The sequence below is a fragment of the Lycium barbarum genome, chromosome 1 (genome assembly GCF_019175385.1).
Source record: "Lycium barbarum isolate Lr01 chromosome 1, ASM1917538v2, whole genome shotgun sequence".
Classification (NCBI taxonomy): domain Eukaryota; kingdom Viridiplantae; phylum Streptophyta; class Magnoliopsida; order Solanales; family Solanaceae; genus Lycium; species Lycium barbarum.
In genome coordinates, this window is record NC_083337.1 from 37,098,451 (window position 1) to 37,126,403 (window position 27,953).

At 38.5% G+C, this 27,953-nt stretch overlaps 1 long non-coding RNA gene across 16 annotated transcripts; it reads right to left on the bottom strand.

The window, feature by feature from the left end:
- Nucleotides 1-586: 586 nt before the first annotated feature.
- Nucleotides 587-27,710, bottom strand: LOC132634791 (uncharacterized). Of its 16 annotated transcripts, none has more exons than XR_009580354.1 (4): nucleotides 25,647-27,498; nucleotides 25,493-25,535; nucleotides 24,182-25,412; nucleotides 22,993-23,198 (listed from the first exon to the last, which is right to left on the bottom strand). It is a non-coding gene; the product is annotated as an uncharacterized LOC132634791 (long non-coding RNA). The 16 variants fall into 16 exon arrangements; XR_009580356.1 differs by having other exon boundaries at nucleotides 24,182-25,163; nucleotides 25,321-25,412; nucleotides 25,493-27,493; XR_009580355.1 differs by having other exon boundaries at nucleotides 24,182-24,917; nucleotides 25,026-25,089; nucleotides 25,196-27,472.
- Between the last annotated feature and the right edge of the window lie 243 nt (nucleotides 27,711-27,953).

Below are 27,953 nucleotides of genomic sequence, written 5' to 3' on the forward strand. Positions count from 1 at the left end.
ACTGCATTCTGGTCGGCAAAACTTGTCATTTAAGGCACTTTTGTCTTTTCCCTATAAACACCTTGTCCAGATTTTTGACCTCATCATTGGAGATTCCTTACTCTGAGAACCACTTTTAGTTTTTAGCATTGAAGAAGAAATATTTGGTGAAGTTTACAAGATATTCCTTTGTTTTCTTCTCCAATCAATTGTAAGCACATGAATGCTTTGATTGTTATTGTTCTTACTTTATTTTATATGAGTAGCTAATTTCTTTAGCTAGGGTTGTGGGGCCTAATGGATGTAGTTATGTGATTGAGTATTATAATCTTATTTTATTGGGTTGCCATGAATGTTTTGTAATAACTCTTCATACTGTATTGTCAATTAATGGTGGCCAACATTAATAGTGCATAAACCCTTGTCTTGCTTGGACAAGAAGACAAGGAAAAGGAAAAGAGTTTTAGCTAGGATTTGGGGCTTTAACCCCATCTATTAGTGTCACGACCCAATTTTACTAAGTTGTACGGGCACCTACCTTTCTCAACTTGGTAAGCAAACCCTTAACTCAACATTCACATTTATAGAAAATAGCAGAAGAAAGAAAAACAACGTAAGTCTCACAAATGTAATATAAATAAGTGTGGAAGTAAAAGAAATCCGCCCCAGTCGCTAGTCTGGTCATACAAGAGCATCTAAACTAATTACTACAAGTCTGAATAATAATACATAATAGTCTCAAAATCATGTCTCAGAATGGAAAGAAAGACATAATAATAGGAAGAGTATTTAGGTAACGAACGTCCTCATGCTTACCCTGAAGAGACTCCAATCAGCAATCCTCGAATATCAACCACGAGGGGTAGAAGTAGATCTATTCTGGTACTCTACATTCATAAAAGAATGTAGCAACTGCAGTTCAGTACAAACAACAAGTACTGGTAGGTATCATAGGTCGTCCTCAGTTAGCTAACATATATACAGAAAGTAAATGAAAGATAGGCATGCTCACAATTAAGTACCAGTAAAATCCAGTGTCATCAATACATATCAAGTGCTCAAGTATCAACAATTCATATCTGTATTCAAACCATCAGCTACCAACAAGGTTCCATAACCGATCAAGTCTATAGTGAAGTATCTAAACCCGAGTATTCGGAGTCTCATCATATCGGATCAAGCCTATTGTTAAAGCATCTAATCTCAAGTGTTCCAAGTACTCATCATAGCCGGTAAAATATTCAATCAAGTATCCACAACACAATAACAATCCAATCATAATGATGATAACAAGTGCAATGCAATGCAATGATATAGATGACGTGCATGCAATGGCCATATATAAATACCGTGTACACACATGCCTAGAGCGAAACATCACGTCTCGAAGGTCAGGAACCATGGGGGACCCAAAAAGTCTATGGACCATGTCGCTCCGTAACACACAGCCTAGAGATAACGTTTCCACCCTTCACCCCTACCGACCATTCCGTATCACACAGCGTAGAATGGTCGCGCAATCAATATAGTACCACCCAAGTGTTTCCAAGAAACAACATAGGCCACATCATCATCCCCGGTCAAATGTGGGCTATGTTGTTTTTGGAAAACTTGGGAGGTTTTATACTAATTACGCGACCATTCTATGTTGTGTGATACGCGATGGTCGGCAGGCGTGAAGGGTGGAAAGGTCATCTCTAGGCTGTGTGTTACGGAGCGACATATTACATGGACTTCTTGGGTCCCCCATGGGTTATGCTACCGAGATGTGATGTTCTATCATCGGAGTACATGTGTACACGCATTGCATTGCATTCACACTTCATACATTATTCCATTGCATTGCACTATAGCTTCTATAGTGATATTCTTGTGATGTATTTGTGATATACGAATTCGGATTCGATGTATTGAGGCTTGACACAGTGCGGCTTAGTTGCTATAATCATAGGCCATGATCTTGAATTACTTTTGTTGGCTTACGTTGGCTCAGTAGCATACTTTGGCTTCCTAAATTTAGGCGATTAATAAATATCAGAGTGACGAGTTGACTGGTGATACTTTAGTGAAATTTTCTATTGTATGTTAGATGAGATAGAAGCGAGTATAATGTAAATTAGGCAAGCGGGTCACTAGTGAAGAGTTGGAGAGAATAAGAATCTTTGTTGTTGCGATGAGCGGTAGGTAATGCGTACCGTTGACCTAGTTTTACCTACCATACTTATTTGTGAACTCTTTTACTGATATGTTCTTCTAACCATTGTCGGCTTGTGATGCTTACCAGTACTAGTGTTGTACTGATACTACTCTTGCTACATCCCTTTCGGGGTGTAGAGTTTTTCAGGAAATTGATTGTTGGTGCTTTCCGGAAGATGCACGGTGCCTATCTTGAAGGCCTCCATCCTTTGCATTCTGAGATGGAGGTTGAGTTTTAAGTTTATTATTGTATTCCATTCACCATTAGTCGCTCTTGTACTAGTCTAGACCAGGTCTTGGGGAAAACTGAGTCAGTTTATTTATTAATTTGTTGTAAATACTTCCGCTAATCTAATTGAATTTATTAGTTTGATTTCCGCTATTGGTTATAATATTCTTAAAGGATAATGAATCTCGTTCTTTACTTGAAAATGTTTGCTTTGGTTGAGGGTTCGCCTACCGAGGTGGGAATGGTAGGTGCCCGGGCGATCCTAAATTAGGTTGTGACATCACTAATCACCAATATCCAATATCCAATATCTCAACGTGGCAACGAGCCAATAGGTAAATAGAACAAGATAAGTCAATAATGCAACGGGCTGGCTAACCCCAATCACACAACAAGGCCCAACCTAAGGCAATATCTAACCCGGCTTCATACCCGAAGATCCAAATGTTTTCTCCAACACAAACTAACTATACATATGCTTCGCTAACCGAAGTCTAACTAGAAGGTAAGCCGTAACCTAACTGGAAGGACGAACATCAAACTCGAAGTGTCAATCGTGCGCCTTGCCCTTTCAATGCGCCTCAAAGTAATGAAAGTCTAGCCATATCCGAATATGGAATTAGAATCAAGAAGAAACATCATTCAATCCTTACTTCTATTCAAGACCCAAATCCCAACTTAGGGAATGGGTTTTATGAACTAGAAAGATGAAATTAGGAATCTATAGGTCTCAACATGAAATCAATGTTCTAAGTGATTAATTCCCATCAATTATAAGCTAGAAGAACTAACAAATCACTTAAATTCGAATTCTAGGCAAGACCCCCAAATTTGGGTATAAACCCTAGCTTTTCAATTCAAGAATTAACCTCTAATAATGGATGATACATGCTTAACAACATTTAATACATCAGATTCCATGATTATCTTAGCTAATTTCATCAACATGAGCAACTTAGAAAGTCTAAACCCTTTTTAAGAAACTTTCATGAAAACCCAATTAATCGCTCTTTGATTCTATAGATTTCTAGCATTAGATCATGATTAGGAATAGTAACTTGTGGAATCTAAGACTAAGAGAATTACCTTGATGAAGAATCTGCCCCAAAACCCTTTAATTCGCCTCCAAAGCTTAAGGTTATGAGAATAGAATAATGACATAAGGGTTGGGGTTTATTAAGTCATTAAATAAAGAAACTGCCCGTCAATCGCTTCTGCAATCATGGGACTGTTATAACGGTCTCGCTTCAGTGCTCACCCCAATGCCACAAGGGTTACCCAAAAATGCACTTAACCGCTTTTACGGCGTGGCCACCGCTATTGTGGTACACCAGAAGGCAGAAATAATTCAAGTTCAACAAACGCATTCTGAAATTCGCCTATCACCCGAGGTCCTATACACACAAACTAGATATGCAGATATACCTAAGAATATGCTACAAACTCACCCGTAAGGTCGGATTTCCCAATGGCGGTCTCGTTGACCAAGTCAACCCCCAAAAAACCAAAACCAACTTTCCAACACCAGTCCAAAAAACACACCCGATGTCACGACCCAACTAAGGGCCATGACGAGTACCCGATACTTGTACCAAGCACCCCTTACCTATCATTTTACTTTTTCCTCTTAGCAGGCTGTATGAACTGTGCCATATTTTTTTTTTTAACATTAATGAACATTAACATTAGCAGCGTCATTATGAACATAGACTAGTAAACTTCGTTATCACTTTATACAACAACCATGCCAAAACACCATATATTTAACTGTACCTGACTGACTGCACATATCTGCCTACGAGCCTCTAGACATAGTACACTTATACACAGAAAGGGCCGAGTACTATCGTGCCCGAGATTATATATACACAAAATAGTACCACTGAAATAAGGCTCCGGAACGACTGGAGCGCTGTAGAGTACTGCTGGCAGAGCTCCTAAGGATCAAGTCCACCTGTCTGCTGACCTGCACGGCATGGAACGCAGCGTCCACAAGAAGGGACGTCAGTACGAATAGTGTACCGAGTATGTAAGGCATAGAAAATAATACAAGCAATAGCATAGAGTACGATTAATAATATCATGGAGTCACAGGGCATATAACGAGGCGAGAAAGTAACCTGTGCATAGGAAGGCCCCTTTTCAGGCCGGCTGTCATGTAGGCTTGTCCTTTCGTCTTTGAAACGTTTCTTTTCATAAGCATAGGAATTAACATTTACATATTACTTATTCTCGTGTACAAAAAACAGTACATTTCAGTAACGGTACCTTTTGCTCACATTTACAGACGCCGAATACAATCGGCTCTCCCAAGCCCCCTCCCCAACGGTGTCCCAACACATTACATCATATATAGGTAGCATACATTATATATATATACAGACGCCGCGTACGGCTCTCCCATATCCCGCGTCCGGGCATCCCGCGTCCAGGATGGAATCCAGCTGAATCAGGTGGTGATATAACAGTGACCCCTCCCCTTTCCCCATACACATATACATATACATTTTCTTATCCTTTATACATATACACGTCTCATATACACTTACTTATCTTACTTATATATACATATCCATACACATATACCTGTTTTATATACATATATCATATAAGCACACAAGAGCCAAGGAAAATCATGTATCCATCGGAGTGACGTAAGGTCGGTGACCTCCGATTACATTACGGAATGCTAGTTATAGCTTTGTCTCACCTTGAAGGAACAAGTATTTTAAGGCGAGACTACCAACGGAGAATAGTATTACAGTAACCGTAGAATGAAATCGTGGGCATCATAGATGACCGTCATAGGCTTTGGAGTCAGAGAAAATAAAGATATAGCTAGGAAATATAAATACGATTCAAAAATTAGTGTATCACTTTCATGTTTACATAAGATACTTAGCTTAGTCATAGAGTCGTTTCGGTCGTACTTATCAAAGGTACATTCTCTTGTCTAGCATTGTAATTATCATTATCCTCATAGAAACATTCTCGTTAGAGTAGTCATAGTACTTATCATTCGGTAACGAGATTGGGATCAAAAGTCCCCTTTGGATTTACTTCAAGTAAGTCAACCACGACTATAGGAAAATCCGAGGGTAACGGGCCCACCTCGGGCCGGATGAGGTAGCGTATACGGTTTACGTATGTTACGTGTCATAGCGTTACTTGTGAGGGTCTTAGGGTAATCGGGTCCCATTTATACAAGTTCTAAGGGTGTAGGAGGTTTTTCCAACAATTGGCACACTTTCTAGTTCAATTCTATTGAACAAAAAGTGGAAAACTTTAGGTGCGGATTCCGGCGAACCGAGTTGTCCCCGAGGCTCGTACCAAACTTATTACAACTAAGACATGCCATAGAAAGAAGGGTGAAGCCTTACATACCTCTTTCCGCTCCTTTGGCTATCTGAATTCAACTCGCAAATCCGCCAAAATCTACAAATTGGTCAAGTTTACCAAACATGATTAGTGCCTTTAGAATTGAATTCTTAAAATGATACTTGGCTACCGAAATTTCGGCAGCACTTCCTCTGTAAATATACCATCCTCAACATTCAACTTAGTCAAATTCCAATCAATCACAATCCGGGAATTCAAACCCGGCCAAACTATCAACATGAATTCAACAATCACACTAGCGATCCATACATTCAATTCAAGATACATGATATCAATTTACTACTTTCTTCAAAACCTTCCAACTCCAATAAAACAATGCAATTTTCTAATATATATATATTCCAACGACCCCATACCAATATCATTGTCTTTCATACGCGTAAGAACATCACATTCAATATTCATGATTTCTAAAATAAGTCTCCAACTTCCACAACTCAACTAAGGTTCCTAGACATTCATTAGCAGCATAGGATTCACAATATAACAACAACCAAAACACTACATAAAATTAAATCATTCACTTCCATACTATACTACAACCTCACGGCCACACACACACAATACTCACGGCCACACACACACAATACTCACGGCCACACTTCATGCATGCACAACTACATTCTCTCCAAATTCTTTCAACTTCCATCTTCCACATATCATTCACAACCATAACAACCAAACACTAAACAAAATAATTGAAATATGATTCTTATTCATATATGAACATGCACGGCCACATACTAATTTCCCCTCCTTCATGAATTTCATCCATTATAGCATACTACAACACATATAAACCATATATAACACATAAAACAAGATTAGAATTTACCTTTCTTCTTCAACTTCTCACTTGCCTAACTCTTGGCAACTTGTATGATTTTGAACCTTTCTTGTTCCAACAACAACTCTAGCTTGTTTTTCACCCCCTACTTGGTAGGAAATGATTTTTAGAGAAATTTTATCAATTTTTCTTGTTGATTTCTCTCTTGGCCGAAAGGCCCTAGAACTTTCTCCTCCCTTCTCTTATTTTTGCTCTCTTGAAATTTCTAGAGAATTATGGAGCAAAGATGACCTAGTCATATTTTATATTTCATAAATTAAATCCCCCATGGGCTTGGCCCAAGTCCATGGCCGGTTGGGCCCACTTATTTCCTTAAAAATTTCCAAGCCCAACTATTTTTTTGTTCTACAATTCATGAAAAATTAATTTCCAAATTTGCCCTTCGTCTTCCTTCATATTTCCACGAGTCATATTGCGAATTCCCCTTTATGCCCTTGACCTTTCTTAATATTCCCACTTCAAATTTTTTATAAACAACTTATACACCAAACAAGATCAAAATTATAGTCTTGCTCTTAATCTCCCGCAATTACCTCAAATTATCCGAATGCGAAAAATGCGGGATATAACACCTGAGTACATTGGGAACCGAATCAAACACACCAATTAGTCACAAATGATCATCCGGACCTCTCGGAATCAATGGACTTTCGAAAAAGGTCCACTTACCTAAAAGTTAACCATGAGTCAAATGGTTTTCACTTAAAAGCTAATTTTTTTACCAAAAGTCACGTCAAGACTCACCCAAATGCCAAGCGAACCATGGCAACTGTCCCCGCGGGTTAAAATAGTACTAATAGGGCTCGGGGATGGGTCAACGGTGGCAAAATGATAAAAAATGTAATAACGACCGAATAGGTCGTTACATCATATACCAATTAAACATTCGCTCATCCTCGAACGACAAGGAAGAGAACGGGGAAAGATACTTGGGCCCCCAACAACTGGGGATATCTCGAACATATATTAGGCTCCTCCTAATAGGAAGGATTCTCATCGCGCAGAACTGAATCCCAAAGAATGATACATGAACTATCAGAATGGTACTTTTTCAACCTAGAAACATGGAAAACAGGATAAACACCTAACAAGCCTAGTGAAAAATAACTCATAAAACACAGGATCAATACAACAGATAGTCTCAAACAGGCCAATACACCTCGGGCTCACTTGTCCTCCTACCCACATCGCATGTCACCCTTGTTGGGTGTAACATTCAGAAAAACCCGATCGCTCACTTTACCAGTCACAACTCTCTAATACTTAGCTGAAGCTCCAATTCTCATATCTCCGTATTCGAATTTCCCTCGCAACTGATCCTCGAGTAACGAATTGGTTTGCCTGAATTCTCCGATTTGATAAAACCGTAACTCTGAACGCGATCAATGGGCCCACAAACACTTTCCCAAACCAGCACAATCCTATGAAACATGGCCACAAACCATAGCCCATTATGAATCAGGAAGATATTCTAATTTCGCTAACCTCTCTTTTGCACTTGCTAAAGCAGTTTTTCGAACAGCGATTTCTTAGAAACACATGATCACACACACCAAAAACCTGAAACCAGGACTTACTCTCGCCAGAAAGAATCCTTGATCAATCTGAGATCTCTACGCAATTCCATCGAAACTGATCTTACTGACAGCCAACTTGGCTAGTTCTTGTTACACCTCAGAAAAGTCCCCGTACGTGTACAATGAATAGACCAACGAAGGTTATGAGTGTGCGACGTTTTACTAAGTAGGGAATGACGATTCATGAATTTTTGGAAATAAGAAAGTGGTAGAATTTCAGTTCAGCCAGTGGTTGTAAAACAGAATACGGCCCGTAAAGTGATTTACGGACCGTATACTGCCATCGTCCTCCAACGTTCCAAAAATTTCAACTTTCTGTCCTAAATTTAAATGGTAAAATACGACCCAGTTTACGGACCGTAAACTGAAATATGGCCCGTAAACTGCAGCCATAAACCATCATGACCTCCAGCAAACCTTTCTGTTTTTTATATGCTTAAATACGACCAGGTTATACGGCCCGTAAACTAGTATACGGTCCGTAAACTGTGGTTTACGACCACTGTAAACCCCGATGACTGTTCATTAAAAATCAGATTTTGTGATTATTATAAGTGACTTTCTCATTCATTTTCATTCATATTTCATCTACAACCTTCAAGAACCCTCTAAAACTTATCCAAACATTTCATCCACAAAATTTAAGAGAATCAAAGGGAGATCAAGATCAACAACACCAAATCCGGTATAAAAAACTTCAACAAGAATAGTAATGAAGCTTACAAACTCTCTCTCTGAGGATTCGGCCTAACGTGCGCCACTCCATGGGAAAGAAAACCAAGCTTGCGAATCGGCCAGAAAACACGACTAGAAAGGATAATGGAAGGGGAGTGAACACATCTGATGATAGAAACACACCAATTAGCAACACTGGACCAGTCATGGCGAATTTGAAAACTCGTGCCCTAAGTGAAGTTGAACAATTGGGGCCAATTGCAGTAGTAGGAACTAATGAAGTGCCAATCGGAAGTATGACGAGCAAGCACCCCACTGAAGGAACGCTGATTGCAAAGGTGTGTACGGAGAAAAACAAAACAAACAAAGCGAAGGAACAAATTGGGGAATGGGAGAAGGCTACTGCAACACCACTTCACAGAGGTGGGCAATCCTGGGTAGATGAAGCAGACGATATGGAAATCCAATCAGCAGTGGGTAAGACAACTGAAACTAGGGCATCGATATGGGACAATTTTGATATCACTAAAGTAACTAATGTTGGGTTCAAACTAGAATACGTTAACCCGGAAACTATTGGTGACCAATTAATAGTGGAGATTGAGGAGGAGGATTATAAGTCTGAAATTGACTACTGGAAGTATGTTGTTATATGCTATGTGCTAGGTGCGCATCCACCATTCACAGTACTGAATGGATATATTCAAAGGATGTGGGGAAAGTATGGAATAAACAAAGTAGCTATGTTGCAGAATGGTATTGTGTTGGTTCGGCTTGATAGTGCAGATGGGAGAAATGAGGTAATCCAAGGGGGAATTTATCATTTCGATAATAAACCATTGATTGTGAAAGCGTGGAATCCTGATATGGTGTTTAATAGGGATGAATTGTATTCAGTGCCTATATGGATTAAGTTACCGGGGTTAGATTTCAAGTACTGGAGTGCAAAAGGACTGAGTAAATTGGGTAGCTTGATTGGGAAACCTTTAATGGTGGATAGGAACACGGAGAGAAAAGTGGGATTGAATTTTGCGAGACTATTAATAGAGGTACAAATTGATTCACCACTGCCAGATGTGATTCGGTTTAGAAATGAGAGGGGCAACATCATTGAACAACGCGTTACATATGGTTGGAGGCCGTCTCTATGTAAAATATGCAAAATATATGGTCATGTAGAGGATATCTGCCGCCAGAACAAGAAGAATGCACCAGTGCATAATGCAAAAATACAAGAGAGTATGCAAGAGAATGGGAAGAAACAACAAGGTGAGGGAAATGCACAGCAAGAGGATACTGCCAATAGTTCTGGTGTGGTAAAGCAGGTCCAAAACCAATTCACGCATAGTGGAAGGGGTGGAGGATGGAGAAGACAACATCAAGGAAATAAGTGGCAAGCTCAGAAGCAACAGGGGATACCAACTGCTAGCACAATAGCAATAGGACCTGGTACAAGTTCGAGCCAAAATGGAGGAACAGGGGAGATAAATGTCAATGTTAATAATGCTTTTCAAATTCTTGGCGAGAATCAGGGTGTGACTAGCACAGAAATTGCTAAAGAGGGGGTGGGAACTCAACTGTCTCCTACCGGGGATGGTTAAACTCATGAGCTGGAATGTTAGAGGCCTAAATGGCCTCAATAAGCAGAAGGAGGTTAAACTCCTCTGCAATGAATTGGACCTTGGATTAATGTGTTTTTTGGAAACTAGAATAAAGGTGAATAAAGTAGGAAATATTATAAACAGTATGTTTGGAGGATGGGAATATAGGACCAATCATGCTGCCCATTATAATGGAAGGCTAGTAATGGTATGGAGGCAGGACCGGTTTGAGGTGGAATTTCATAGTGAAACTGCCCAAACAATGACCTGTTTCGTTACAAATATTGTGTTACAGCTAAAGTTTGCGGTCACTTTTGTGTATGCTTATAATTTGAAGGAAGATAGAAAAGATCTATGGAATTATTTCTCCCAGTTGAACATGGGAGCATGCCCATGGATAGTTTTAGGAGACTTTAATGTTGTGTTAGGAGCTACAAATAGACTTGGGGGTAATCCAGTTACTTTGGCTGAAGTAGAAGATTTTCAGAAATGTTTGGATGTATGTGGACTCATGGAATTGCCGAATAGTGGCTATAAGTATACATGGAATGATAACCAAGCTGCTCGGGTGTTTTCTAAAATAGACTGGGCCTTTGTGAATGGGGAATGGTTAGATGCCATGCCAGAATGCGACGCTAAGATACTACCAGAAAGAGTTAGCGACCACTGCCCAATTGTGATTAAAATGAGGAGACAGGAAAAGAAGAAGGGGAAGGTGTTTAAATTTTGTAAGATATGGAAGACTCATCCAGAGTTTCAAGGAATTATTACTGAAGGGTGGAGAATACCTGTTATAGGATATAAAATGTTCCAAATTGTGAGGAAGTTGAAAATGTTGAAACATAGGCTGAAGACACTCCACAAGGTAAATTTTAGTAATATTGTACGAGAAGCACAGGAAGACAGAATTGCTATGACTAAAAGCCAAAGGGAACTACAGCAGGATCCTTTGGATGTTCATCTACAACAAGAAGATAAAAGGCTAAGGTTAAAATATGGGAAGTCCTCAAGACTAGCAGAGGAGTTCCTAATGCAAAGAAGTAAGGCGACATGGATAAAAATGGGAGACGACAATACTAAGTATTTCTTTTCCATCATTAAACAAAGGAAATTGGTACAAGCAATCTGCCAGATCAATGATGAACACAACCAGGTCCAGCAGCAACCACATCAAATAGCAGAAGTATTTGTGAAGTACTACACACAGCTGTTGGGACAGAAAGGGGAGAGAAGAGGCAAAGCTTATGAAGGATTTTTCTCCCAGGGACCAAGGCTGACGGTTGAGCAGCAGTGTTCCTTAATGCGAGAGTGTACTGTACAGGAAATCAAGGAAGCAATGTTTAGCATTAATGAGAACAAAAGCCCTGGACCGGATGGATATGGAAGTGGGTTCTATAAGGCAGCCTGGAATGTTATTGGAAATGATGTATGTGCTGCTGTGTTGGAATTCATGCGTACAGGTAAACTGCTGAAGCAAGTCAATGCAACTTTAATATCATTAATACCAAAGGTGGAGAAGCCAACACATGCTAGCCAATTTAGGCCCATCTCATGTTGTAATGTGCTTTACAAATGTATTTCTAAATTGTTATGTGCAAGATTAGCAATTGTACTACCTACGTTAATTGATGGTTCGCAGGCTGCATTCGTTAAGGATAGGGCAATGATACACAATGTGTTAGTATGTCATGACTTACTTAGGCACTACAACAGGAAGAATGTCTCTGCTAGATGCCTCATGAAAATAGATTTAAAAAAGGCCTATGACATGGTAAGTTGGAAGTTTGTCCAGGAAATGTTAGTTGGATATGGTTTTCCCCCTAAGTTCATACAACTGGTTATGGTGTGTATTACAACTACCACTTTTTCAATTAAAGTAAATGGTGATAACTGTGGCTATTTTGAAGGAAAGAGGGGATTGAGGCAAGGTGACCCTATCTCCCCGTTACTATTTGTACTTGTAATTGAGTATCTTACCAGAGTGCTCAAGCAGATGAGTCAACTACCTGACTTCAGATTTCATCCAATGTGTAAAGAAGTGGGATTAACACACTTGACTTTTGCCGACGACCTGATGATATTCTGTAAAGGTAATGAAGCGTCTGTCCAGCGAATTATGGAAACACTGAATCATTTTTCAAATGTAACAGGGCTGGTGGCTAATAGGGAGAAGTCCAATATTTATATGGCTGGTGTGGATGATAATACCAGGACCAAACTAGTCGAGACAACTGGATTTACAGTGGGCACTTTTCCTATGAGGTACCTTGGGCTGCCCCTTTCACCAAGGAAGTGGAATAAATTAGATTGTCATGCATTATGCTTGAAGATTACTGAAAAGATCAGGTCTGTATCTGTGCGGCACCTCTCCTATGCTGGGAAAATACAGGTGATTAATTCGATTTTGTTCTCTCTACACAATTTCTGGGGGGCAGTATTCATCTTACCTAAGAGTGTGTTGAAACTGGTGGATAGGCAATGTAGGGAATTTCTGTGGGGGAATAGTGAAGGAGAAAAGAAAGTAGCACTCGTGGCTTGGGAAAAAGTATGCACTCCCAAGAAGCAAGGTGGGCTGAATATTAAGAGCTGTAGGAAGTGGAATCTTGCATCTGTAGGCAAATTGGTTTGGCAACTAGTTACTAACAAGGAGAGCATATGGGTAAAGTGGATTCATGGAGTTTATATGAAACCTGGAGAGGAATTTTGGAACCATACTGCACCAAACGATGCTAGCTGGTACTGGAGACACTTGAACAAGATAAAAATGGGAATGCAACAGTGGTATAGTCATGGCAAGTATACGCTGACAGCTAATGGCAACTATTCAATCACTAAAAGTTACCTTACTATGATGGAAACGGGACCCCTACTTGAGGATCATGAACTGATATGGAGCAAGATGCTGCTGCCGAAGCACAGGTTCATACTATGGCTAGCGAATCAAGGGAAATTGTTTACCAAAGATAGGATGTTGGGTATGGGGATAGGTTGTGCTACAGCGGAGTGTGTGCTATGTGACCAAGAAGTAATTGAAGATGCCCAAAATATGTTCGTTGACTGTGAATGGTATCAAGAAGTAAGGAGGGGACTCACACAATGGATAGGAGTGCAATTTCCTCTGATGGAATCTAAACACGTATTGAGATATATTGCTAGACATCACTGGTGTAAAATGAAGAAGGAAACAGTAGCAGCTGTCCATGGTGCGTTGATATACTATACTTGGCAGTCTAGGAATTGGAGGATATTTAGGGAGCTTACTGTAGATGCAAGTTTTGTAGTGAAGGAGATACAACTTATATTGAAAGAAAGGATAAATATGGTTATAGGATCCAAGAGAGCTAGAAAATGTATAGGATTCCTGGAAGCTCTTTGTACTTAGAGTTGCTTGTACTGAGGCCTGATACTTTTGATCAGGTGCTCTGAAGTCTGTAATGGATGGATGGTTTGGGTGGTAATAATATTTTACAGTTTATTACCAAAAAAAAAAAAACACCAAATCCATGAAACAAAGTGTGTGAAACTCAAGTGAAGTTCATCCAAACCAAGAAATTCCAAGGAAGGGAAAATAGTTTTGAGGAAGGAGGAAGAACTCCACTCTAGGCTTGTTCCACCACCATCTAAGGTAATTTTTATAACTTTAGCATGTTGTTTAAGGTATTGGAAAGCTAAGATGCTTGAATTGTAGAAAGACATGGAAAATGGGTCTTAAATGGGAGAATAGTGTCATAATTGAATAGTAGTTGAATGGAACCATAAACGTTGATGTGCCATGATTATGAATATGTTGTAAATGATGTTTATACCAGGAAATAAGCATTATATATGAGAAAACGCGATAACGAACTACAACCATAAATGTGGAGAAAATAGAGAAAAATGGTGGATTTTGCTCAAAGTATATGAACGACGATTGTTGATATGATATTGTGAAGTGTTGTTGTAAATGTTTGGGAGTTGATATAGACTATGAGAAAAGTAGTATAAATAAAGGAAGTGCTGCCCAATTTTCTCTAGAAATAGTGACGCATTCCCGTAGTCGATTAACTAACGTCAATACGAATTCTTTCGTGAAGGTAGCGACGTGACATTAAAGGAGAGCAAGTGAACGATAGCTTAGGTAAACGACAAAGGTATGTGAGGCTAGTCCTTTCTTTCTATGGCATGAATCCCATGATATGATTCTTCTTTCTTTCCATGATTATCCTATATTCCGGAAAGCCAAAAGCTTAAGATCATGAATAGCTATATGAGTCAAGAGACATGATATGACATTCTTATAAAGTAAATGATGCCGTCCATTTTATACACTCACCTTACATACTAATCCCTTCAAGGTGAGGCAGAATGTTCATCAATGCCCATAATGGAATCGAGGGTTCCCGACCTTACGTCACCTCGATAAAATACACTTGTTCTAGAGTCCCTATGCACGCACAATTGTGAGCATATTTTGATGAGCATATTATTATAAGTATTTCATAATGAGCATGTCATAATCATATTACACCGGGCCTAGTTGGCCGGGCAGTCACCGCGAAAGCGGGCAGCTATACGATACACCATGGCCAGTTGGCATGGGCAGACACCACTAGTGGGCGGCATGAGATGGTACCCCGGACGCGGGAGGCCTGGACGCGGGCTAATGTTACTGATTATCACACCGCACCTATATGGTCGAGCAGTTTATATATATATGATATGCATACATGAGATGATGATAAGCTTAAAGGTAAGTCAGCATGCATTACTTTTCATGTAATTCCCAGTCAGGTACAATTGCTCCATACTTGATGCCTCCCTTGTTTCCTTGATGCATTATTATTGTTCATGCCTCTCATACTCAGTACAATATTCGTACTGACGTCCGTTTTCTTTGGACGTTGTGTTTATGCCCACAGGTAGACAGGGAGGTGAGCTCGATCCATATTCTTAGTAGCTGCCAGCTGATAGCGAGCACTCCATTGTCCGGAGGTGCTCATGATTATTCTCTTGGTATATGTATATTTTGGGCATGGTGGAGTCTTGTCCCACCTATATGTATAGTATGTCAGTAGAGGCTCGTAGATGCGCAGTGTGGGTAGATGGTCTCACGAGAGGCTTTTATGTATATGTATGTATTATTTTGATGGCCAAGAGGCTTATGTATATAAAAGTATTTTTATATTCTCAAATGAAAAGATGATCTTCTTATGTCCTAAGCATGAATTGATAAAAGAGCATTAACTGGGTAAGGTGAGTAGCAGAACGAGTGGTGCGCGGTGGCTAGCCCCGGGTACCCGTCGTGACAGTTCTAAGTCTTCTTAAACCTTCAAATCACAATACCGGAACCATCCCACTGAATATCTCACCGAGCGTAGTCCGTTGGAACCCAACTTATCACTATAAAGACCTCTCACACAACAGTTCCTCTTCAAATCTTTACTAAGCTCATCGTAAACCATTATTCTATCCAAGTAACTATTATAAAAAAATATCATCAAATCCACTAGAAAACCTTGACAAAGCTCAGTAAATCTGTCATACCTCAAATTTGAGCCAAAACGCATCGAATCCTTAAATATCTTCCTTGAAATATAAACATAGACCATTAAGCTTAGCTTAAAAATGTTGACCCTGAATGAATGCACAACTCTCAAATACCACCAACAGTCATTTGAAGTGACTCTAAATTTTCGAAACCAATCCCAGTCCTATCGCACATTTGTAGCGGCCAATTCTAATCTTTTATTCACGCATAAAAAATCTAGTCTGCCACCCTCGACTCCACAAGCTGAGTCCTATCCAAGTTGTCAACTTAGTACCGAAGAGCTATACCTTATGATTCCAATCTTCATGTTTCTCCACCTTAATCTGACACACAAATCCGATACAACCCCAAACTTTTTGACGCGAAACCTGAAGCCTCATATAATAATTACTTAACCATCGAACCTCTCATTGTATTACCTCGATATGCCCATAAATATTTTGAAAGTACCCAATCTTACAACTGCCGCTCTATATCTCACGTAATTCCTCCCAAGTCCTTAATATCCAAAGTGCTCACCCAAGCTATCCATTCAATATTACGTGCAACATAATACACCACGACGAATATGGTCGTATCTCGAAAATGTAACTCTAGCCTTCCCATAATAGGGATTTACACAATTCCTTTCCCTTACCACACTAACACATCCACTGAAGAGTGTTACGAAATTCTTTAACTATGAACCACAAAAGTCACTTCCTTAAGCCTTAACATGTTGGTTACTTGAAACTTCCTTCTCACTAGTTGCTGATCACGAACCCTCACGGAACTCTGTCATATCACATAGTCCATTCCTGTAAATTTCCTTCTTTAAGCATAATTAACAATCACACTCATCTAAAACATGCAGGACGACATCACCACTATCTATACTGACCCAAGTAATCTCGAAGATGTATTTCATTCTTATCGACCCTCGATAACAATACCTTTTATCGACTTGCCAATTTCCCAATTTCTAATCAAATCATGATCATCGATACCGTAATCGATCCTCGAATCCAATCAATTGAATATCGCATAATCATAAGTCTTGCAAGCCAGTCGAATCAATCCTGGAGATAGGATCATACGACACACTCTGCACATTAGAGTTTCCTTAACGCTTACAACTCTAAACTGAACACTTTCTAAATCTAGCATATCACTTAATCCTAAGTCCGACTTATCACATTGCCAATCTTACTAATATCCTCATGTATCCTACCGAATAGTCCTTGCCCAAATTATCTTATCTCGCACTTAACTCAGTTAACCCATCATTGATCTACCATTTCAAGCATCTTTGTTTACTAACCCCTTACTCAAAATCCATAACGTTGCTAGCCCTGGAAGAATCACCTCTTACTTCATTCATCGAATCTAACCACCTCTAACCACTCATATGACTATCCCTTTTATTCAATCACAAAAGCCTAGTAATAACACCACTAGTAGCGAGATCTAGTCAAATTTACACAATGAATACAAGGCCCCTAACCTTAGTCCAACATTAGGTGCAACACCTGATTAACCCTCATGAGTACTAAACTTTTAACTGGCCCAACACTGATAATTGTCCCATTCATCAACAACAGACCTCTATTAGCCACGACACAACCGAACATACCAACTCATTCATAAACTCTGAAGCCCACTCTACACTGTACCATCGTAACCAAGCTCTCACATTACTAGCTCTCTTTCAGAAAATCCCCTTCTGCCCTTAACCTTGAAGACACCAATCAACCTCATCGGTCACACCTTTTACTGAAGGTCATGATAAAATGTCACCTCAATCCAAACATGATCTAGTACCCATACTACCTCACCTCAAGTCTTACGAACCTCGATCTCCTGAACCAGATAGCAAGATGCCTCATTGTAGTCCTTCAATTCCCGAATTTCATTTCAAATCACTTTTATCACTATAAACCAACAAACACTCAAATCCACTCGATCCTCTAAACTAGTCATCTATCTAAGCCAAACGAACCACAAAACAATATCAATATTCCTCCTAAAATCTAAGTGAAACAACCAGTAACTCCTCAAGTCATTAACTCATCGTATTCGCCCATAACAAGAATAACCCTTAGCACCAGTCGCAACCTTATCCTGACAACCATGTCAGATATCAATTTTTTATTTCCCAATCTCACGACTCATATCAAAGATATTCTATGAAGTCTCACTTCGCTGTATGCTTTCCACAAAAGTCTTCCTTCATGTCCTTATTGTCAACTTCTTTTCTTCAGTACACGCGATCACGATACGTTTGCCCAAATTCGATGGTCATTACCGAACTTACACTTGTCCTCACATACTGACGTCTAATACTCTACCGTTGCTGAATTGTCGACCCGTTATTGGTACGCTAGTGTCACGCACACCATCATAATGACTTGAAGAAGCTGATGTTTTTCCCAAACCAATCGTATCATCGAGCAACATCCTATTGTTAAGCCACCAATGCACTTTGTCACTTTTGAGAAACCCAACGCTGAAACATGGAGACCCTGTGACCCTGTGATCTATCTTTCCCATTGCTCACGAGCTCCCACAATAAACAATTCTAATCGCGACTCCACACCACCGATTCATTAGGCAATAAATAGAGCATATAAAATAATTACTACAAGTCTGTATAATAATACATAATAGTCTCAAAATCATTTCTGAGAATGGAAAGCAAGACATAATAATAGGAAGAGTCTTCGGGCAGCGAATATCCTCATGCTTACCCTGAAGAGAGTCGAATCAACAATCCTCAAATATTAGCCATGAGAGGTAGAAGTAGATCTATCCTAGTACTCTGTATTCATAAAAGAATACAGAACTGTAAGTCAGTACAAATAACAAGTACTAGTAGGTATCATAGGTCATCCTCAATTAGCTAACATATATACAGAAAGTAAATGAAAGATAGGCATGCTCACAATCAAGTACAAGTATAATACAGTCTCATCAATATATATCAAGCCCTCAAGTATCAACAATTCACATCAGTATTCAAACCATCAGCTACCAATAAGGTTCCATAACCGATCAAGTCTATAGTGAAGTATATAAACCCGAGTGTTCCCAGTTTCATTAGATCGGATCAAGGCTATTGTTAAAGCATCTAATCTCAAGTGTTCCATGTACTCATCATAACCAATAAAATATTCAATCAAGTATCCATAACACAATAACAATCCAATCAGAACGATGATAACAAATGCAATGCAATGCAATATATGATATGGATGATGTGAATGCAATGGCCGTATATCAATACCGTATACACATCCCTCGATTGGAACATCACGTCTCGATGGTCATGACCCATGGGGGACCCGCGAAGTCCATGCACCATGTCGCTTCGTAACACATAGCCTAGAGACGACCTTTCTACCCTTCACGCCTGCCGACCATCCCGTATCACACAGCCTAGAATGGGCGCACAATCAATATAGTACCTCCCAAGTGTTTCCAAGAAACAACATAGGCCACATCGTCGCCCCCTATCAAATGTGCATATATATATATATATATATATATATATATATATATATATGCAAGATGAGTGTTCAATGTATGATTTAAGTATGAAGATGACAACGACAAGATCTCATATCAACCTGATATCAATTGGCAACGCGTCCCACATGGACACCTCATAATATCAATCTCGTCTCAATTTTACACCCTCCGGCAAAGACATCGAAGGCTACACTCTCTCACTTATCATCATCAGTACCATAACCATGCAATATCAATGTCTCATGGAAATGAGTATGAATACTATGCGACGTAATATTGACAACCAATTCAATCCCAAACAGTACCATACATGGGACACAAGTAATGTCAATAATAAGTCTACACAATAAGGCACAATGGAATCATAATTCTCATCTCGATATCAATCAAGTAAAGTACCGCAATATCATAGCCATGATATATCACTAATTACCAATATCCGATATCTCAATGTGGCAACGAGCTTGTCACGACCTAAACAGCCGTAAGTGACACCCACCCAAATCCCCTAGGGAGGCGAACCATCTACTTAACCAACCATCCAAACCATTATCAGTATCTCAAAAAGTTTAGCCATGCCATCATTAAATAAAATCTGCGGAAGTCTAAACTAGTACAACCCCAAAATCCGAACGTCATCGTACAAGGACTCGAACATAACTATCTAAGAAAGAACCACTATCTAAAAATAGCATAAATGTCTGAAACGAAATAGACATCAGAAATAGGGAAGATCTTCAGGCGGCCTGGCATGGATAATAGCTCACCCTCGAATCTATCGGAAACTGACCTCAAGCTAAATATGAGGTCTCGTATAAGTCTCTGGATCACAATCGGCACTCAAAAGAATGCAGCAAGGTAGTATCAGTACAAACACTATGTACCGGTAGATATCATAGGCCGACAAAGATTAGTATCATGCATACAATCACAATATCAATAAAAGACAGATAGGCACAACAACACATAACCACACCCGAAATCATCAACAAGAATCATCCAACACAAAAATATCTGCCAACACAGGGATAGATCAATCCACACAAATAGAAATCAATAAGAGTAACTCAAACTACGTAATCACAAAACACAATCGTAAAGCACAAATTGTCTCAACTCTGTCACATATCCATACACACATACTTAATGGTAGTGTCTGGTCCATTAGCCATTACCTGCAGGGGACCCATGGTGTCCATGTACCCTCGCTCCGAAATCTTACCTCGAATCACGAGCCTTTAACTTAGGCCACATCCTCACCCCTAGTCAAATGTGCCTTTTCAAATTTATATATCTTTCTCATCACAATATATTTCCGTTCCACAATCAATAAGGAATGTGAACAATTAAGAATCAATATCAAGGAACACAAGTCACCATATCACAAGTCATATCAAGACTCAAAAATCAATTCATCAATAATCATGAATAAAGGATTACTCCAAGTAAGCAAAAAGAGTATATATGAACTCCTTTTTTATCATTTCATATCAATTCATCATATAATTAATCAATCTATATAAAACTGTAGGAATTATCAACCACACTCTATGTCTGAAGCCCTAATCATGCTTCGCTTATCAATTTCGTATCACATACAATCAACTAATCAAAGTCTAACTCAAGTAGACCGTAACCTACCTCAAACAGAACTGAAACAATGTAATCACTCAGTGATAGTTTTTTCCTTTCGTAAAGCTTCCAAACGTTCGAAGTCTAGAAATATAGAGCTCTATGAGTATTCAAGTCATCTACTTAAACAATACAACACCTTGGGGAAAAGAACCCAATTACATTCTACCCTTTTTAGTGGGTGAACTATCACTAAGCGTGAATTCCTCATAACATCAACCCTAAACCATCGCACTTCTCTAATCAATTCAACCCCTTTTTTTTTCTAGTAGTGTTTATGCTGAAGTTATTATCTTTATGACACCATAAGTGTCAATCAACAAGATCCACCATTAATAGACAAGTTCTCATCCTAGAAAGCGATAATATATACTCTTAGATGATTAAACAACAGTAAAATCAACAACTCATTCATTAATCAAGGGTTTTCTTAAGTTCTAGGGTTTTAGCCCTTTCATTCACCATTAATGGATCTTTAACTAATCATGGAATCTATCTTGATGATGGAAGTAACAAAGTCAAGGGTTGAGACTTACCTTTCAAGCGCCCTTTCGCCCTAGCCTTAAATTTTTGCCACAACAGTTCTTGGAAACTGTTTTGGTGTTATGTGGGAATGGGTTCGGAATAAAGAATATAAAACACGGATTCTGCCCCCGTCGACCGCTGCAGTGGTCTCGCTATAGCAGGAAAGCTCCCTCTATGGCGGACCTCATTAAAGTCCCATCTCCCGCGGCAGCGACCCACAACTCGCTACGACGGACTCGCTGCAGCAGTCCTACACCCGCTGCAGCGGTCCATTTTTACCAGTAGCTTGGGTTTTTGCGCCAGTTTTCACCCAAAAATCTCAAACACCAATCCAAGGCCATACAGACGCAAACAAAACATGTACAAATACACAAAAACACGCTATGGACTCACCTACAACTTCAAAATTCCCAACGGAGGTCTAGTTTTTCTAAGTCACCCCCCCATAACGACCTAGCGGGTCGTTACATCAGATACCATTTAAACAACCACTCGTCCCCGAACAAACAAAAGAAGGAACAAAGGGAAGGTACCTGACTCAGTGAAAACCTGAGGATAATTCTTTCGCATATCGGATTCTGTTTCCTAAGTAGCTTCCTCAATGGGACGGTTCTGCCACTGAACCTTCAGTGACGCTATTTCTTTTGACCTCAACTTACGAACCTCTCTATCGAAAATAGCAATAGGCTCTTCTTCATATGACAGATGCTCATCCAACAAGACAGAATCCCAACGAATGATAAACAAACCATCACCATGATATCTCTTCAACATAGAGACATGGAACACTGGATGGACACCTAACAAACCTGGAGGCAAAGCCAACTCATAGGCTACATCCCGCACACGCACGACAAGAAAATTTCTTATTAGCCAAGGGAAAACTGGTCCCTAAAAGTAGAATTATGGTCCCTAAAAGTGAATAGGGACCAGAAATTCTTGTCGCCAGCTCGTCCTTATAGGCTCCGCTGCTAAAGGCCATTAGCGACGGGATGGAGTAGCTGGTCCCTATATGGTTTTTGCGACTGCCATATTACTGGTCCTTAAAACACTTTTATGGACCTTATTTCTGGTGCCTTAGTGAGGATGTTTAGACTTGCAGGCTGGTCCATAATTTACTTTAGGGACTAGATTTTTGTTGGTGAATTGATGTCAATAGCACAAGGATAATGGGTTTAGTGACTAGATTTTATGCTCCTAAAACTTATTTAAGGACTACTTGTCTCGTCTCCAAATAAACATTTTACTGGTCCCAAAATCAAACAATTTTCAACTAGAAATATCTAGTAACAAAATGAGATAATATAGAATATATATATATATAAAAAATTACAAAAATGGTCAACATTTGACACCATACATCAATGATGTAAGCTAGTCATCACAGTATCTTGTACATAACCCTGAGCATAAAACCTATATAGTTAATATCCATAGCAAAATGATAGTCAATCTGTACGTCCTTAAAGATCTGCTTCTCGTAAACTTCAATTTCTATAATCTGTAAAAGTATTTAAAATTTCATTTAGAAAAGACTACAAAAATCAATTGGAAAATTGGTTAAATAACAAACCATTACATTAAGTAAATGACAATGTAAAGTTTGGTAAAACTTGAGAAAGCAAATTTGATAAGCTGGTGTAAACAGCTAGCTCATGTAAAGGCTAATTACTGAAGTTGCTTAGATGTTTTTAAAAATTGATATACGTTGAATAATGAAGCAGCAGTTAACTTATGGTGATGTTGCACAAATGTTACCCCAAAGAAGAGTTTTAGTGTCATTTCCTGAAGCTTTACTTGCAGGTTCTTCACCTCATACAGTTTTCAACTTCTTGCTAACAGTATCCTCTATAATGTGTTTAAGTTCTTCTTGTTATCTCAAGTGGATCTATACTGTTTTGTTGCAGCAGCAACCAACTTTTGAGACTGATATGCAGAGGCTCTTCAATTTCAGATTTAACAGGTTAAAGAAGATTCATTTATAAAGATTGAAGAGCAGAAGGTTCTAATGCCAGTTCAATTGATTATGGCAACCTTGTGATTGCCATTTCTATCAAATAAAAGCCTAAAATTTAGATTTTTAGTCCTGCTACTAGGAGCTTTTGTGCACAGTTGCTAGCTAAAATAAGATTCCAGCTACAAGACAATTTCAGCAGCAAATCTCCATTTAAAAATAAAACTTTAGCAAGCACACAAGCTCCATAATCAGCTACCAAAATGCTAGACAAGCACCACAATCAGCAAGTACACAAGTACCATAATCAGCACTTCACATCCTTTTTTCCTTATTATAATCAACACTTCGACATTTCATTTCTTAACCTATTAATCGATATTCCAATTGAAGTTAACACGTAGTTGCATACGGAGGGCATAAAAGATCCATTTGCTCAAGACAGGGAGTATGCTCATGCTTCAAAAATTGACCAAACAAGCAAATAAATTTTAAAGCGAAATTACAATTTTGGGTACGTTGCCACTTACTTGGAAATTGCGATGTTGAGCTAATAACAACTCTTTTAATTGCTTCAGTTCTTTCATCTCATTTTCAAAGTTAGACAAGCGATCTTTCAAAGATTGATTTTCTTCTTGAGTTGAACGTAGCTCAGACAACAACTCAGCCTTTGAAGAAGTCCAACCTTTCAAATCTTTCGCCTTTACTCCACCTCCAAAGCCAATTACATGGCTACGAGTTTGAGGTCCAAAGCATTTTTCTACCACCTCTATGCTAGGAAGAGACGGTTCGGACTGCGCCAATTCTTGAATTTAAGCCTATAAAGTATATAGAATGACTTCTGTTAAAACCTATGATAGCCAAAAGTAAAGTACATGTTCAATTAACTAAACACACATGTTTCACGATTGATTCTGAATCGACAAGTGAGTTATTCTTCTTGCGAGTCTCAAAGAAAATAGTTCCCAAATCTGGTGGGTTTCCATCTTTTCCACCCTTTACATAAAAGTAAACATGTCAAATGATGGCTCATCAATATTACAAAAAATTATGATTAATGATAACACCTTTTGATAAATAATCTCTCTAATGGCCTTGCTATCATTATGATGAAGCATCTTCAACTTAGCTCTATTTGATAAATAATCTCTCTTAGCCCTTCACGTACTTTTCGTGTAATTTTCCTCTCCATTTGTTCCATAATTCTTTCATCCATCCCAAAATATGATCGCGATGAATATTCATGTCATCACTCTCAAATTTATCCTACAACAAATAAAACATAGGTTGACATCCAATATGCTATTAAATTAGAGTTGGTGTTTTCCTTCTTTCTTTAAAAGTACGAAGTATGTGGAAACTGTGAGTTCTTACTAGTTCCACATAAAATCTAGTAACGAAATTTCACATCACTTCAAAACCATATCTGCTTATAATCCTGCAGTAACTGACATATTCAACTTTAACCAAATGTTGTCCAAATGCCTTCTAAGAACCATCAGAATGATACTACTGAAATAATAGAACATCATAAGGAGCTAAACCTCTGTGCAGAAATAGTCTATCCTAGTATTAGAGATCTGTGTCTAGAAAACAACTCCATCCTGTTAGAGTCATCCCAAAAAAAAAATGCACGAACTTGCAGAACCAAGCATCAGCAAAATTGCACCTTATTATATAATTAAAACTGCACCAATTCATGGACCAAAATAGCATCATAACTCCAGCAGAATATGCCCAAAATAGCAGTGATTTGGGTACCTAAACATGGACCAAAGCTTAATAGTATTTCAGACTCGACAAAAATGAACATCTATTAAAAACAAACACTGCATTCTCACCTAAACTGCAGCAGCAACATCCTTTACATGTACCAAAACTGACCTATAAATGCAATATATATAAATGTCCATCTTTCAAAAAGTTACACTGTATCCCAAATGAAACCATACCATTAAGATATAATAGAGTATAATATCAAGTGAGGAACTGTACCAGAAAACTACAATGGTATGGATCACTTGAGTACTCTGTTACTTCTACACGAAAATATTAATCCAAGACAAAAGTGCACTGGTTATGAAAATTTAGAGGACAATTTGTGCACCAGGTTATGGAATGTTAGAGGAAAATTTAGTTGTACAAATTAATAACACGATAACTTTGAGAAATCATACCTGCTTCAAATGTTTGGGTGTACTGCATAACTTCATCAGTAGATGGAGAACATGGACTATCAACTTGCATTCCTTGAACAGACATGGTAGAATCTATTTTCCTAATGTTTGAAAGTGGTGGCATGCTTTGACTAGCACAAATACCACTCCGGAGGTTAGATCCCACCTCCACAAATACAATGCCATATTCATCTTCTTTAATTCCTTTAGTTTTTTATCATACACATTAAACCAATTACATTGAAACAAATGACTCTTCTACCCATGAATTGTAGTTGAAGAACATCAGTTAAAACTCTTACAAGAAATGTCCTAAGATGCACATTTCTTTTTATTAAACTTATCCATATTATTAAAACATTCTACGATATCACAAGAATGAAATAAGCTACTGACTGATATGCATAATGTATAACTCACAATTGCTCAAGAAAATGAGAAATTAAAACACACAAATCAGTTTAAAGCTAAGTCACTGATTTCTATCTTAGTTTTCTTATATAAAAATATGATACACTAGCTATTCCCACAATTTAAAAAAAAAAAAAACTGTAATGACTAAGGAGAACTAAAACAACCTACCGGAATGCACAACACGGAAATAATAATTTTCTTCAGCATATACAAAAAAAACAAATAGTAGGCTTTATTTATGCAGTGACAGAGCAAGAATTGCACTTCATCAAAACTAAAATTTTCAATCAAAACTGAGTCTATAGTATAATGCTCAAAGCAGAAGTAATGTATTGGCCAAACACAACAGACTTACACAAAGACACACATTTTATAACTTCACTAAAATGGAAGACTAAAATATACCCACACAAGAAAGCTACAAATTAAAAGTAAGAGTTGGGCTAAAAATAGAAGAAAACAACACAAACCAGCTTAGACATATAACTTAATAGAAGTAAAACTATGCACTCATAGAAGCAACCCACAAAGTCATTTCTCAAATGATTCATGTTATAGTGTAAAACTTGGGAAGAAACCCAAACTAAAAGAAGGCAAACACATATTTTAATCTGCAAGCATTCAACACTCCTCTTTCTCCCTGTTAAAGATCAAATAATGGGTAATTTTTTATATACACACAGGAAAAACGCAAACATCGACAACAAATCACATAGACGAAATCCTACAATAAACACTCAAGTTTCTCCTCCTTAACCCCCGAGCCCTAGATTTAAACCCAATACTCTCATTTTTAGACCTTACATAACAACAATCAGTACTTAATTGCAGAAGACCAATAGAAACATAAATTTTCTGGTTTCCATCGCAAAAAAAAAAATGATGAAGATGAAGGGCATGAATCAGATAAAAGAAGAGAAAGAAATTAAACTTACTCTTGATTACTAAGCCTGATTATTCCAATGGTAGACAACAGGGGTTGAGAGAGATGAGTTTTAGCATTCTGATTGATGAAAGTTGCCGCTCAGGGATTTTAGAGCGAGAGGGAACTTTTTGGAGCTATTTCACTTTTAATAGGTTTGCACCTATAGATCCCTATGAAATATTTGTTTTTGGGACCAGGTTTTAAGTTTTTTGGAGACCATTTATTTATTTAGAAAATAAAAAAGTGTTTTACAGACAAGAAACAAAATCTCATCCCTGAAAGTATACATTCAGAGACCAGAGTTTTAACCCATCGCTAAATCTTGGTCACTAATAAGCAGTTTTCTTGTACTGACGATTGAGAATCTCAAACAGACCAATGAATCTGGGACTAAGCTTACTTTTCTTCCCAAATCTCATCACACCTTTCATGGGTGAGACCTTCAATAATACCCGTTCCCCAACCATGAACTTAAGATCTCGGACCTTTAGATTCGCGTACTCCTTCTGCCTACTCTGAGCAGCTAAGAACTTTTCCTGAATCACCTTGACTTTATCTAATGATTCTCTCAAAAGATCTGTACCCAATGGCCATACCTCAAAAGCATCAAACCATCAAATAGGAGACCTACATCTCCCCTCATAAAGAGCCTCAAACGGGGCCATATCAATGCTCGAGTGATAACTATTATTATAAGAAAACTCAGCCAATAGTAAGAACTGATCCCAACAGACACCGAAGTCAATCACACAAGCTCGAAGCATATCCTCTAGGACCTGAATAGTC